Raw genomic sequence first — 16,468 nt, forward strand, 5'->3', positions numbered from 1 at the left:
ACAAAACAAAACACAAAACGAGAAAACAAAACATCATAATATCAATGTTCTGTAATCTGTATGATGCCACATTGCCACCCCATGCCATGATTCAACATTGCGGGCATGCAAGCGCCCACTGCACCCCTCCTCCTCCTCCTCCTCCTCCTCTGAAGCATGGCCGTGTGAAGCCTGGAAAATACAACGGTGGCGTGTCGTATCGGAGCGTCAGGCGAGGCGTGAACGCGCGTCGGACCGGACGCCGCCGGTGTGGGATAACGGAGGGGGAGGCGGCTGTTTTGACGCGCGGCGTTCGCAGACGGTGTGTGAACTGTGAAGCCCTTTAGAGACAGCAGCTCTGCAGTGCAGGTCAGTGGCGCTGCGTCCCTCATGCGCTGCTGCTGCTGTGGTGATGTCTGTGTGGAGTACTTTATAGTGAAGTGTGTAAAAAGCCGAGAAAGCCATGATACAAGAGATTGCGGGGGCTTTGAGTTGTTTTCCTGCATTTTCACGACGGAGATCGTTTTCAAATCTCTTTTAAGGTAAGGTTAATGTGCATTTTCTCTATAGGCTATCTAGTTTGCATGAAGTCAAGTTGAGTCATGATTAGACCAATTAGCCAATTAGGCTAAAGTTGCCTACTTTTATTATGCATGTGACTTAAGCGGCCAGACACACGACTAACGACTTTATAGATTTAGTTTAGTCGCGTTGAGTTGAGCGACCAGCGTTTATAGTTCAAAGGCTATATAGCCTATAAGCATAGCCTACATGCGGAAAAGAAATGATTTGGACATTTTGGGTTGAAGGCGCGTGTGGAGCAAAGTGCCTGTGCTATGATCCCATTCCCAACCCTCGATTGAAGCCGCGGCCACTTTCAACCTGGTCATTTCCGAAATACGGTCGAAATATATATAGGCTACGCCTTATTTTAGTATTATTATTTTAGAGGTTAAGTTAGTTAGTAAAGTAGCCTACCACGGAAATCGATTGCCGAGACATTGCCAAAGCATTTCTGGGGGTCCCCAGCCAGAAACCTTGAGAACCCCTGAATTAGACCACATCATTGGATGATGAATAATCATATCATGGTACATTGAATGATGAATAATCATATCATGGTACATTGAATGATGAATAATCATGGTACATTGAATGATGAATAATCATGGTACATTGAATGATGAATAATCATGGTACATTGAATGATGAATAATCATGGTACATTGAATGATGAATAATCATGGTATTGAATGATGAATAATCATGGTATTGAATGATGAATAATCATGGTACATTGAATGATGAATAATCATGGTACATTGGATGATGAATAATCATATCATGGTACATTGAATGATGAATAATCATATCATGGTACATTGAATGATGAATAATCATATCATGGTACATTGAATGATGAATAATCATGGAACATTGAATGATGAATAATCATGGTACATTGAATGATGAATAGTTTTCATCAGAATCAGATTTTCTTTTCTTTTAACTGACCTGGCTATAGGTCTGCCTATACTGTGTAGGCCTACCTTTTTGATCAGTTAAAATAAAAAATAAAATAAAAAGCTTATCAAGATTAATTTAAAAAAAAAGTAAAAAAACAGAAAACAGTAACAAAAACAAATGAATAATGTACATTATTCACAATTAGAGGTCAGTCCAGTTGATTTCCTCATGGTGCAAAGCAAAGCAAAGTTACTATGTTTACCCTGCAGGGTAACTGGACTAAGGAAAGGAAAGGTACCATGTTTACCCAGGGTAACTGGACTAAGGAAAGGAAAGGTACTATGTTTACCCAGGGTAACTGGACTAAGGAAAGGAAAGGTACTATGTTTACCCAGGGTAACTGGACTAAGGAAAGGAAAGGTACTATGTTTACCCAGGGTAACTGGACTAAGGAAAGGAAAGGTACTATGTTTACCCAGGGTAACTGGACTAAGGAAAGGAAAGGTACCATGTTTACCCAGGGTAACTGGACTAAGGAAAGGAAAGGTACTATGTTTACCCAGGGTAACTGGACTAAGGAAAGGAAAGGTACTATGTTTACCCAGGGTAACTGGACTAAGGAAAGGAAAGGTACTATGTTTACCCAGGGTAACTGGACTAAGGAAAGGAAAGGTACCATGTTTACCCAGGGTAACTGGACTAAGGAAAGGAAAGGTACTATGTTTACCCAGGGTAACTGGACTAAGCTCAATAACTTGTTTACAGCCAGGCCCTGCTCATAGGACATTTCATTGTAGGGGTTCAATGCCTTGTCCAAGGGCACATCAGCGGTGGTAATTTTAACGTGCCAGTCCGGGGATACGAACTATAGCGACCTTCCGATATCAAAACCGCTCCGCAAACCGTTCGGCCGCCTGTGCATTGTAGTCCAGCCTCAGTAATCCTGGGACCGAGGCTGTAGTCCAGCCTCAGTAAGCCTGGGACCAAGGCTGTAGTCCAGCCTCAGTAAGCCTGGGACCAAGGCTGTAGTCCAGACCCAGTAAGCCTGGGACCGAGGCTGTAGTCCAGACCCAGTAAGCCTGGGACTGAGGCTGTAGTCCAGACCCAGTAAGCCTGGGACCGAGGCTGTAGTCCAGACCCAGTAAGCCTGGGACCGAGGCTGTAGTCCAGACCCAGTAAGCCTGGGACCGAGGCTGTAGTCCAGACCCAGTAAGCCTGGGACCGAGGCTGTAGTCCAGACCCAGTAAGCCTGGGACCGAGGCTGTAGTCCAGACCCAGTAAGCCTGGGACCGAGGCTGTAGTCCAGACGCAGTAAGCCTGGGACCGAGGCTGTAGTCCAGACCCAGTAAGCCTGGGACCGAGGCTGTAGTCCAGACCCAGTAAGCCTGGGACCGAGGCTGTAGTCCAGACCCAGTAAGCCTGGGACCGAGGCTGTAGTCCAGCCTCTAAGCCTGGGACCGAGGCTGTAGTCCAGCCTCAGTAAGCCTGGGACCGAGGCTGTAGTCCAGCCTCTAAGCCTGGGACCGAGGCTAGTCCAGCCTCAGTAAGCCTGGGACCGAGGCTGTAGTCCAGACCCAATAAGCCTGGGACCGAGGCTGTAGTCCAGACCCAATAAGCCTGGGACCGAGGCTGTAGTCCAGACCCAGTAAGCCTGGGACTGAGGCTGTAGTCCAGACCCAGTAAGCCTGGGACCGAGGCTGTAGTCCAGACCCAATAAGCCTGGGACCGAGGCTGTAGTCCAGACCTGGTCTGTGTACCATTACACATTACATTAAATCACACCCATTGTGCCTGAGATGAAGACGGAAGACATGCAGGGAGCCAGTGTGAACTTGATGGGAACATTTAAATGATGTGGTTACTGTGGTTACATGACACCAATGAACAACAGCTGCATTGTTCCGTTGCCTCGCACACTCATTCAGGAAAGCAGAAAGAGTTAAAAGACTTGGATGTTATTATAATTAATACAAAATATAATATACATTTGTATTGTGTTGCTCATATAGAGCACAGCTAGTGCATGGGAACTGTAATCTGTAAACGATTCAAATATAAATGCTTGCGGGAAATAAACAAAATTGTGCATATAATCCCTCACATGCATGTTTTGCGTTGGCATGCAGTCTTTAAGTTGAATAGACATGTTTTGCGTTGGCATGCAGTCTTTAAGTTGAATAGACATGTTTTGCGTTGGCATGCAGTCTTTAAGTTGAATAGACATGTTTTGCGTTGGCAGCAGTCTTTAAGTTAAATAGACATGTTTTGTCTGACGTGCATTGAAGAAATAATTAGTCTTAAATAATGCATTGACCACTTAAACCCTATATACACTTTGTTGACTGGTGGGGGGGGCCTATGGGTCCCCAAATCTCTTCACCAAAAAAATAACAGATCTACAAGCTGTAGAAATGGTATTTTCGCCTATATATATTGTGACATGCCCATAGAATAGGAACACTGCAGGGTTCAAGTGGCAATCAAGGCTATGTGTAATGAGTAACTTTGTCTGAATATGCCTCACAGAGCTCTGTCAGTCACGGCAGACCTGCTGTGGTCACAGACTTGTCTTTTGTTATACTTCTCTGACAAAGGAGCTTTATTACAACACAACTTTTTTTTACATTGAACCCATTCTGTGCGGGAACCCCTTTTGGTGTTATGCTTTAGCTATTGAAAAATAGCAGATCTACAAGCTCATAGCGCGCCACCGAGTGGCGCGCTACGAGCTTGTAGGTCTGCTATTTAAAAAAGAAAATCGAAGAACGACTGACATGGAAACATAGCTTTTTCAGAAAGCTGTCAGGATGTAGAAGACATTTTTAGAATCTGATCTCAGGTCAGAATGGGTTAATGATTTATTCATTAGCCATGCCTTTCTATTGAGGTTTACTATAGATAGACGCCTGGAGAGCTATATAACACACTCATTGTTCATTGGCTGTTGAATGCAAAGGACATCCTCATCCTCAGCCTCATTGGTCCGTTGTTATGTTGACATAAGTCCAGAAGAAAAAAAAAGAAGCTAATTTATAAAAGTGGCAAACAAGGGGAATGGGAGGGGAGAGGTTAACTTAAAGGGGTGAAAAGTCTTTGGGAACAAACTCAAAAGATTAATTAGATTGTTCAAACTAGCGGCTGTGTTGCAATGTTGCTTTTGAAATATATATATGCCTTTTCTTTATTTTAAAGAATGAACCAGTGCAATGACTGACGTGAAAGTCAGTGAATTATTATCTTCTTATCTACTGTTGTTTGCTCTAATGCTCTTGTGTGGGTTCACTTGTTGACTTGAAAGCATATTATTAAGAGGAGGTTATAGGGAGTGAAAAGCAAATGCCTGTACAATAGAGCGTTGCAGTCCCGCCACCCTTTCATGCAGGCCCAAGGAAGGAAGCTTTGAGAAGGCTATATCTATTCTACGTCTGAGCATAGACATGGTAACGCCCCGCCTGCCTCTGATTGGCCTATACCGACACTGCCCGTCTTGCCTGTCCTCCGAGATGCAAGGCTACCGTACTGTGTGTGTGTGTGCGTGTGTGTGTGTGTGTGTGTGTGTGTGTGTGTGTGTGTGTGTGTGCGTGCGTGTGCGTGCAAGCTGCTGTGACAGAACGGTCCCTAGCTCAACCGCTCCATTGCTGCAATTTAGTGGTTCTGTGGTACCAGATGTTTGACTAAAACATTAAACCTACTTACTGGAAACAGGCAGAAAGATGCACACAAGGAACGCATGAGTGTGTGTAGTGTGTGTGTGTGTGTGTGTGTGTGTGTGTGACGTGTGTGTGTGTGTGTGTGTGACGTGTGTGTGTGTGTGTGTCAGACAGACAGAAAGACAGACATTGCTGTATAGAGTCTTAAGACACAGACACACATTTAACAACGTTAACAATCGTGCAAATCTGTTTCCCATCAAGAGTCAGATTATTTTAATAGATGGCATTAATGGAAGGCATCCGGCTGACTTTCTCCTAACGCACATTGTTCCGATTACAATTTCCGACCTCCATGCGCGCGCGCGCGCGCGTGCGTGCGTGCGTGCGTGCGTGCGTGCGTGTGTGTGTGTGTGTGTGTGTGTGTGCGCGTGTGTGTCTCCGTCTCTGCAACCAGTCGGGTTGGCTCACGCTGTGCTATCGCCTCTTGGCCAAAGCCCTGTTAACGGATGTGTGCAGCAGGTACAGTTTAAGGATAAATGCATTGCTATGTTTATGCTTTATGTTTATGGAGCTGCGCGCTTCTGTGTGAGGCCCTAATGAGGACATATACTGTACGTACTAAATGAGGAGCCTGAAGTGGATTCCTAAGCACTGCTATTTAGCTTTATTTGTTCATAAAGGCATCTGAGTTCAGCTGAATGAAGTGTGCGTTCACCATCTGAGTTCAGCTGAATGAAGTGTGCATTCACCATCTGAGTTCAGCTGAATGAAGTGTGCGTTCACCATCTGAGTTCAGCTGAATGAAGTGTGCGTTCACCATCTGAGTTCAGCTGAATGAAGTGTGCGTTCACCATCTGAGTTCAGCTGAATGAAGTGTGCGTTCACCATCTGAGTTCAGCTGAATGAAGTGTGCGTTCACCATCTGAGTTCAGCTGAATGAAGTGTGCGGTCACCATCTGAGTTCAGCTGAATGAAGTGTGCGTTCACCATCTGAGTTCAGCTGAATGAAGTGTGCGTTCACCACCTGAGTTCAGCTGAATGAAGTGTGCGTTCACCATCTGAGTATTGTGTTTGTAAATCAGTGGACCATGACACAGGTTAACACAACTCTTCTTTACTTGCAAACTCAGAGTAAATATATTAACAACAAACGGAGAAGCAGCAACATCACATCATCATCATGTTGTATCAGACTGAAGTACTAGATCCCAGATAATCCCCCCAATCCTCACAAGACAACAGGAATATGCAATGAGCGCAGCACCATCAAACAGCTGTCAGTGAGACATAACATTTTCCCCCCCCTGGCAAAAACTCAAGCATACAGTCCTGACACAAAGTCCTGTAAGCGGGCAGGGCGAGAACGCACGCGAGCAGGACGCGGAGTGGCACAGGCCTGAGGCCGAGCAGGGCCAGGAATGTCCATGACCTGTGCAGGAATAGGCGAAGCCACGGGGCAACCCACAGAGAGAGGCGCAGTCACGGCGTAATCCACAGAGCGAGGCGTGTCCACAGCCGTGCGTGGAGGAGCAGGGACCTTTTGAAGACGGCTGGAGTGCCAACGAGAGCCATCGTTGAGGAGGTAGGTGGCGGGGCCCAGCCGGCGAGCAACTTGAAGGGGGGAGGACCAGAAAGAAGCCATTTTATTGTCCCGGTGAGGCCGACGGACCCTGACCCAGTCGGAGGCGGCGATGAGCGGCTCCTTGGCCCGTTTAGACTGATCGTAGCGGCGCTTCATCTGGGCCTGCTGACGGGAGACCGAGGCTCTAACCACAGGGGAAGGGGGCGGGGAAATGGGCGTAGTGGAACGGAGCCTGTCAAGGGGCAAAGCGAGCTCCCGGCCCAGCATGAGGGAGGCCGGGGAGACGCCCGTGGTCGAGTGCTTGGTGGCTCTATAGTGCAGCAGAGTATGACGGAGGGCCTGGGAAAACGAGCACCCTTGGGCCCTGTGTGCCCTGATGCCGTTTTTCAGAGACTGGTTGAAACGTTCAACACCACCGTTGGCCTGGGGGTGGTAGTATGCAGTGCGCACGTGTCGGATACCCTTGCTCTGGAGGTAGTCAGTGAACTCAGCGGACACCATCTGGGGGCCATTATCCGTTGTGATGGTCCGGGGAAGGCCCCAGCGGGAGAAAAGAGAGTCCAGGAAGTCGGTGAGGACCCGAGAGGTCACAGAACCAGTAGGGGCAACTTCCGGCCATTTTGAGTGCAGGTCGTAGACAACCATCAGGAAGCGCTGATGGTGTGGGACCCCGTGGATCTCACCACAGACGTCCAGCTGCAGGTGATCCCAGGGCTGAGAGGGCCAGGCGAGAGGCTGCAGGGGAGGGGGTGGCTGGTGGCCTGTCTTGCCACTAACGAGGCAGGCAGCGCAGTCCTTGACCAAGGCCTCGATGTCTCGATCTATTCCCGGCCACCACACCAGGTCCCTGCAGCGTTGTTTCAGCTTCACGATGCCCAGGTGGCCCTCGTGCGCCATGGACAAGACGCGTGCACGCAGGGCACCAGGGATCACTGTGCACAGCCCACGTGCCACACAGGTGTCGTTCCAACAGGAGAGCTCCTGACGCACACGGGAGAACGCCGCAAGCTCCCCCGGGACCACATGAGGCCAGCCATCGCGGATGTACGTGCGGAGGGCAGAAAGGATGGGGTCCTGGTCAGAAGCGTCCTTGAGCTCCTGCAGAGAGACAGTGGTCTGAAGGGGCGCATGCAACATGTTAACAATGTCCCGTTCAATACAGTCAGTGTCGACGTGCAGGGCCGGGGCCGGGGCGGGGACAGATCGGGACAGCAGGTCAGCCACAACATTGTCTCTGCCCGGGGTGAACTTCAGATCGAAATTGTACTGACGGAGGCGGTCATACCAGCGGTGTAGTCTGAGTGGTCTGTGGCCTGTCCCGGACGTGGACAGCAGCGCCGTAAGAGCCTGGTGGTCAGTTCTGAGAGTGAAAGAGCGGCCATAGAGATAGAGATGCCACCTCTCACAGGCCCAGATGCAGGCCAACGCCTCTCGCTCGCCCACGGAGTACCGCTGCTCCGTCGGGTTGAGGGCCCGGGAGGCGAAGGCGATGGGTTTCTCGACCCCGTTCTGGATCTGCGACAGCACAGCTCCTATAGCTATAGACGATGCGTCACAGGTCACGAGGGTGGGGCTGGCTATGTCAAAGTGGGCCAACACTGGGGAAGAAGTAAGTTGTGTCTTGAGGGCACGCACAGCATCACTGCACTCCCGAGACCACACCCAAGGCTCGTCCTTGCGCAGCAGCCGACGCAGAGGGGCTGTGGTGTCAGAGTACTGTGGGAGAAACTTCAAATAATAGCCAGTCATGCCCAGGAATGAGGCAACCTGGGAAGCTGAGCTGGGGTCTGGGATGGCCTGAATTGCGTCCAAGTTGGAATTAAGTGGAGTTATTCCACCTGCAGACAGCCGGAACCCTACAAACTCAATTTCGGGAACAGAGAGGACACACTTGTCAGTATTGAGAGTAAGGTTGTGCTTGGCCAGGGCAGCAAACACCATGTCGAGTCGCTGGTCATGAACGTCAGCAGTGGCCCCATGCACCACCATATCATCGAGAAAGACGGCCACGCCCGGTATACCAGCCAGCACAGAGACCATGACTTTCTGGAAGCAGCTAGGGGCGGAGCATAGGCCGAACGGCATCCGAGTGTAGCGGAACACCCCGGCATGTGTGACAAAGGCTGTGAGGTTTCTGCTGCTGGGGTGAAGAGGCACCTGGAGGTACCCCTGTCTGAGGTCGAGCTTAGTGAACACTGTAGAGCCGTAGAACTGAGCCGTGAGCTCCTCTGACGTGGGGAGGGGGTACTGGTCTGGGACCACTGCCTTATTAACTGCACGCAGGTCCACGCAGACACGCAGGCCGCCCGACTTCTTTTTGGCCACCACCAGGTTCGAAACCCAGGGCGAAGCATCCACCGGTTCAATGATACCAGCTTCCAGTAGCTGCTGTAGTTCAGCTGAGACTCCGTCACGTAGGGCCAGTGGGATGCGGCGCAGTGGCTGAATGACAGACCTAACTGAGGGCCTTAGTCCCATAGCGGGCAGTCACCTGGAGAGACCCCACCAGGTCGATGCCTGACCCCCCATAACCATACAGGGCAGTAGAGGGCGCGGACAGGGGCAGCGAACTGAAAAAGTTATTGTAGGTATCCATGTTCAGGAGAGACCAGCCCGCACCAGTATCCACCAGCAGACGGCAGCACACATCATTTAGGTAAACTGAACATGACTTGAATGGCACTGCACCCGAGGTCACATTGTGGATAACAGTGGGACCAGACTGGGAGTCCTGGACCGGGGCAGAGCGACAGACAGCAGCAAAATGATTTAGCTTACCGCAGTTACGGCATGACTGGCCACGGGCAGGGCAGTCCTGGGCTCTTGATGCATGTGTCCTAGACCCACAGTTACCGCAGGGCTGTTGTTGTGGTTGTGGGCGGGGCCGCTGACGTCGTTCCAGTTGCATCACAGCTGTGGAGTCAGGGTCCGTTGCATCGCTGCGCGGCGGTGGCGGGAGCAGAGAGTGGTCGGACGTACGGCTGAATGTGGCCACTTGTTGTGTAGTTAACATGGCTGCACACTCAGTTGCACTCTCGACATTAAAGGCAATAGCAACAGCCTCGGACAGCAACAGTTCATCCTTTTCCATTAACAGTCTCTCACGTACTTTCACGTTGCTTGTGTGTTCAATCAATTGGTCACGGATCATTTCATCCTGCAGTGCGCCAAACTTGCACGAGCCAGCCAGCCCCCGCAGGTTAGCCACATACTGGTGAACAGACTCACCGGGCAGCTGGCGTCGTTGTCTGAACAAAAAGCGTCGGAGAAGAGCGCTTTGCGGGGCCGCGAAATGTCCTTGTAGAAGCACCACGGCGGCGTCATAGTCCGTATCGGGCTCAGTTTCCAGCGTCCCGAGCACCCGTTGACCCTCCGTTCCCAGACAGTGTCGCAACAGCGCCTTTTTGCGCGCCGCGCCGACACCGGTTAGCCCCATAGCAACTAGCCATGTTTCAAAGGACTGTTTCCAGCGAGTCCAGGGCACTGGAGACTCGCCCGGCAATTCCAGGAAGGGGTTAGGTGGTGGAAGAGAAAAAGCAGCCATCCTCGTCGCCAATATTGTGTTTGTAAATCAGTGGACCATGACACAGGTTAACACAACTCTTCTTTACTTGCAAACTCAGAGTAAATATATTAACAACAAACGGAGAAGCAGCAACATCACATCATCATCATGTTGTATCAGACTGAAGTACTAGATCCCAGATAATCCCCCCAATCCTCACAAGACAACAGGAATATGCAATGAGCGCAGCACCATCAAACAGCTGTCAGTGAGACATAACACTGAGTTCAGCTGAATGAAGTGTGCGTTCACCGTCTGAGTTCAGCTGAATGAAGTGTGCGTTCACCACCTCGTTCACCGTCTGAGTTCAGCTGAATGAAGTGTGCGTTCACCACCTGAGTTCAGCTGAATGAAGTGTGCGTTCACCATCTGAGTTCAGCTGAATGAAGTGTGCGTTCACCATCTGAGTTCAGCTGAATGAAGTGTGCGTTCACCGTCTGAGTTCAGCTGAATGAAGTGTGCGTTCACCGTCTGAGTTCAGCTGAATGAAGTGTGCGTTCACCACCTGAGTTCAGCTGAATGAAGTGTGCGTTCACCACCTGAGTTCAGCTGAATGAAGTGTGCGTTCACCATCTGAGTTCAGCTGAATGAAGTGTGCGTTCACCATCTGAGTTCAGCTGAATGAAGTGTGCGTTCACCATCTGAGTTCAGCTGAATGAAGTGTGCGTTCACCATCTGAGTTCAGCTGAATGAAGTGTGCGTTCACCATCTGAGTTCAGCTGAATGAAGTGTGCGTTCACCATCTGAGTTCAGCTGAATGAAGTGTGCGTTCACCATCTGAGTTCAGCTGAATGAAGTGTGCGTTCACCGTCTGAGTTCAGCTGAATGAAGTGTGCGTTCACCATCTGAGTTCAGCTGAATGAAGTGTGCGTTCACCGCTTTGTTTAAGAGGTCAGTTTAAGAGTGTGCGGTGCAAGCAAAATGCTGTACGAGAAAAGTAATCTCCATAAAGAACTGGAGGGAACAGATAGGTTTAGATAGTCAGTCAGTCAGTCAGTCAGTCAGTAAGTCAGTCAGTCACTTACTTACTTACTAGGCATTTAGCAGACGCTCTTAATCCAGAGTGTTTTACAGAAACATGGCAATACATAAAATACAATAATCATCAAGGATCATCATAAGCAAGCTAAGAACCTAACATCCGTCTAACAGTAGAATATCTGTGCAGTGAAACTATACACTATATAGAGTGCTACGTATGTCTACAGTAACTAAAATGCAATATCTAAATTACATAAGTTTAGCCGGATGGAGTCTGAAGAGGTGTAGAAGACTGGGAGTGAGTCTGCAGTTCATTCCATAGTGTAGTTTTGGAGCCACTTACTTACTTAGTTACTACGAAGACACACACACACACACGTGCGGTCGTGCGCACACGCACACACACGCACACACACACGCGTACACATTAAGTCATCTTTGCTTTTATTGGACAGCACTGTGAGGAAGAATGGACTGGGATTATGTGTGACAAAGACCCCTTGTCTGACTTCAATGAACCCACATCTCTGAAATACGCAGCAGCACTGTGTTGTGTTGTGTTGTGTGCACTGGCGTCGCCTCCAGGATGCTCAAATCATTTATCTAGGAACAGCTCAGATTAAGGTTAAGGTTTAGGTGAAGGCAGTCTAAACCGTCAGACCAATGCCCAGTAGCATCTGGTTAAGGTTTAGGTAAGGCAGTCTAAACCGTCAGACCAATGCCCAATAGTATCTGGTTAAGGTTTAGGTAAGGCAGTCTAAACCGTCAGACCAATGCCCAGTAGTATCTGGTTAAGGTTTAGGTGAAGGCAGTCTAAACCGTCAGACCAATGCCCAGTAGTATCTGGTTAAGGTTTAGGTAAAGGCAGTCTAAACCGTCAGACCAATGCCCAGTAGTATCTGGTTAAGGTTTAGGTAAGGCAGTCTAAACCGTCAGACCAATGCCCAGTAGCATCTGGTTAAGGTTTAGGTGAAGGCAGTCTAAACCGTCAGACCAATGCCCAGTAGTATCTGGTTAAGGTTTAGGTAAGGCAGTCTAAACCGTCAGACCAATGCCCAGTAGCATCTGGTTAAGGTTTAGGTAAGGCAGTCTAAACCGTCAGACCAATGCCCAGTAGTATCTGGTTAAGGTTTAGGTAAGGCAGACTAAACCGTCAGATCAATGCCCAGTAGTATCTGGTTAAGGTTTAGGTAAGGCAGTCTAAACCGTCAGACCAATGCCCAGTAGTATCTGGTTAAGGTTTAGGTAAGGCAGACTAAACCGTCAGACCAATGCCCAGTAGTATCTGGTTAAGGTTTAGGTGAGGCAGTCTAAACCGTCAGACCAATGCCCAGTAGTATCTGGTTAAGGTTTAGGTAAGGCAGTCTAAACCGTCAGACCAATGCCCAGTAGCATCTGGTTAAGGTTTAGGTAAGGCAGTCTAAACCGTCAGACCAATGCCCAGTAGCATCTGGTTAAGGTTTAGGTAAGGCAGTCTAAACCGTCAGACCAATGCCCAGTAGTATCTGGTTAAGGTTTAGGTAAGGCAGTCTAAACCGTCAGACCAATGCCCAGTAGCATCTGGTTAAGGTTTAGGTAAGGCAGTCTAAACCGTCAGACCAATGCCCAGTAGTATCTGGTTAAGGTTTAGGTAAGGCAGTCTAAACCGTCAGACCAATGCCCAGTAGCATCTGGTTAAGGTTTAGGTAAGGCAGTCTAAACCGTCAGACCAATGCCCAGTAGTATCTGGTTAAGGTTTAGGTGAGGCAGTCTAAACCGCGGATATGATCACACTATGCTGCATGGGGCAGGCTATACGCAGTACTACCAGTACTACATACCTGCCGATTGACATGCAGTCTTGACATGCAAAACAGAGGAAAAAACAGCGCACCGTCAGCAGCATCAGTCCGAAACATATCGCAGAACTGATTGTCTGCATGATTGTAAACGTACCTCTCCCTCCCTCTTCTCTTCCTCTCTCTCTCTCTCTCTCTCTCTCTCGCTCTGTCTCTCCACAGTTCATTTAGCTGGCCTGAAGTGAAGTGAATGAGAACAACACAGCAGCGCCCCCTAGCTACCTGGATGCCAGCAGAGCTGCAGTAAGTGGATTTGAAGAGTTATGAGGAGTAGGCCCTAGCTAGCCTTCAGGGGAAGCAACTGAAGACAGAAGAGATTAAGGAGCTAATCCAGCACACGTCCAATCCGCTGTGTGTGTGTGTGTGTGTGTGTGTGTGTGTGTGTGTGTGTGTGTGTGTGTGTGTGTGTGTGTGTGTGTGTGTGTGTGTGTGTTTGTTTTCATTACCTCCCAGGGAAGGAACTGGCATCCTGGTGACTCTTGGACTCCTGAACTGAACTGTAGTGGTGGACTATACTTACTGTACATACTATACTATAATAGTGTTGGCGGTGCGGACGGGTCCACACATGGACACATCTCATTAGCAGAAGACGCCTGCAGAGCGGCCAGCCCTCCCCCTCCGTTGGGGGGCTGAGGAGGGAGAGAGGCCCAGCCCAGACCACGCTTACGTTACACTGACTCCCTGCCAGTAAGTGACAGATTGTACTGTATAGACAGGTGTACTATCTACAGTATACTGTGTTGTTCTGTGTGTTGTGCTGATGCTGAATTACAGCATCACGTATATACAGTATGACCCATTAACCCATTTTGACCTGAGATCAGATTCTAACACACAGAAGAATGGTGGTTCTTTAACGCATTTTGACCTGAGATCAGATTAAAAAAATGTCTTAAATCCTGACGGTTTAAAAGAATAGCAGACCTACAAGCTCGTAGCGCGCCACCGAGTGGCGCGCTACGATCTTGTAGATCTGCTATTTTTCAATAGCTAAAGCATGACATAATGCCAACACCAAAAGGGGTTCCCGTTCAGAATGGGTATTAATATTGACAGATTAACAGTATATAGTTTGACAGGAAAGGGGGAAAGAGATCGGGGGGGGAAGACCCGCAGCAAAGGTCATCGGGGTCGGGACTCGAACAATGCGATGCTATTGTTTGAACAGCCAAAGTATAACATAATGACACAGATGCTTTCCCTGTTTGAATGGTTAACCCATTCTGACCTGAGATCAGATTCATACGAGGTTTCCACTGGACACACACACACTGGGTCTGATTAACCCATTCTGACCTGAGATCAGATTCATACGAGGTTTCCACTGGACACACACACACTGGGTCTGATTAACCCATTCTGACCTGAGATCAGATTCTAAAAATGTCAGTCGTTCTTCGATTTAAAAAAAATAGCAGACCTACAAGCTCGTAGCACGCCACTCGGTGGCGCGCTATGAGCTTGTAGATCTGCTATTTTTCAATAGCTATAACACCAAAATGGGTTCCCGTTCAGAATGGGAATAAGACTTCGAAGAATCAGGGCAGGTAAAAACAGAAAACATTAGATAAGCCTCGTAAACATTCATTGGTAAATGAAAGTGAGGCATTATGCTCATATATTACAGTGTTTTGGTACTGTACAGTAAGGTATAAGGATCAGAACTAAGTGACAGTTTTGATTAACCCCTCAGGGATTAAAAAAAAACAAAGAACAAAAAGTGCAGTACTAATGAAAGTGTAAGGTTCATCTATACCCTGTAACTACAGTAGTGGTGATGAGTGTAGAAAACACCAATTAGATTTGCTTTACAAATGTACTTATATTTTATAACCTTCAAAAAGTGCTTTGAGCTGGCAGGTTATAAAAGCTGGCAGTGCAGTCTAATGTTATGTTGCAATACGTGAATACAGCACACCTACAATATAGACTATATGCCAATTAGAACGCCAGAAATTCTAGTTTCAGGGAAGTTAAAAAAAAAGGGTTAGAAGAAGATAGAAACATTTATTTTGGGTTTTAACGAGGCTCTCGTAAAAAGCTCCAGTGTAGTGATTAGTGTAGTCTAGACGGGTGGGCTGTCAGTAAACGCTCTGTAAACAGGCTCATATAGCCGGGGTTACTGCTGTAACCAGGTAGTACATTTGTACTTCACAAACCCAGGATAAGAACTTGTTTCCATACAGCCGGGGTTACTGCTGTAACCAGGTAGTACATTTGTACTTCACAAACCCAGGATAAGAACTTGTTTCCATATAGCCGGGGTTACTGCTGTAACCAGGTAGTACATTTGTACTTCACAAACCCAGGATAAGAACTTGTTTCCATATAGCCGGGGTTACTGCTGTAACCAGGTAGTACATTTGTACTTCACAAACCCAGGATAAGAACTTGTTTTCATATAGCCGGGGTTACTGCTGTAACCAGGTAGTACATTTGTACTTCACAAACCCAGGATAAAAAACTTGTTTTCATATAGCCGGGGTTACTGCTGTAACCATTAGTAGTACATTTGTACTTCACAAACCCAGGATAACAACTTGTTTCCATATAGCCGGGGTTACTGCTGTAACCAGGTAGTACATTTGTACTTCACAAACCCAGGATAAGAACTTGTTTTCATATAGCCGGGGTTACTGCTGTAACCAGGTAGTACATTTGTACTTCACAAACCCAGGATAAGAACTTGTTTCCATATAGCCGGGGTTACTGCTGTAACCAGGTAGTACATTTGTACTTCACAAACCCAGGATAAGAACTTGTTTTCATATAGCCGGGGTTACTGCTGTAACCAGGTAGTACATTTGTACTTCACAAACCCAGGATAACAACTTGTTTTCATATAGCCGGGGTTACTGCTGTAACCAGGTAGTACATTTGTACTTCACAAACCCAGGATAAGAACTTGTTTCCATATAGCCGGGGTTACTGCTGTAACCAGGTAGTACATTTGTACTTCACAAACCCAGGATAAGAACTTGTTTCCATATAGCCGGGGTTACTGCTGTAACCAGGTAGTACATTTGTACTTCACAAACCCAGGATAAGAACTTGTTTTCATATAGCCGGGGTTACTGCTGTAACCAGGTAGTACATTTGTACTTCACAAACCCAGGATAACAACTTGTTTTCATATAGCCGGGGTTACTGCTGTAACCAGGTAGTACATTTGTACTTCACAAACACAGGATAAAAAACTTGTTTTCATATAGCCGGGGTTACTGCTGTAACCAGGTAGTACATTTGTACTTCACAAACCCAGGATAAGAACTTGTTTCCATATAGCCGGGGTTACTGCTGTAACCAGGTAGTACATTTGTACTTCACAAACCCAGGATAAGAACTTGTTTTCATATAGCCGGGGTTACTGCTGTAACCAGGTAGTACATTTGTACTTCAC

The 16,468-nt window shown here is 47.9% G+C and overlaps 1 long non-coding RNA gene across 1 annotated transcript; it reads left to right on the forward strand.

Annotated features, from left to right (window-relative positions):
* Positions 1 to 338: 338 nt before the first annotated feature.
* LOC308324735 lies at positions 339 to 13,505 on the forward strand. Its single transcript, XR_013964963.1, has 2 exons — positions 339 to 521; positions 13,228 to 13,505. It is a non-coding gene; the product is annotated as an uncharacterized lncRNA (long non-coding RNA).
* The last annotated feature ends 2,963 nt before the right edge of the window (positions 13,506 to 16,468 follow it).

This window comes from Protomyctophum bolini, assembly GCF_963924005.1.
Source record: "Protomyctophum bolini genome assembly, chromosome: 11".
Lineage (NCBI taxonomy): Eukaryota > Metazoa > Chordata > Actinopteri > Myctophiformes > Myctophidae > Protomyctophum > Protomyctophum bolini.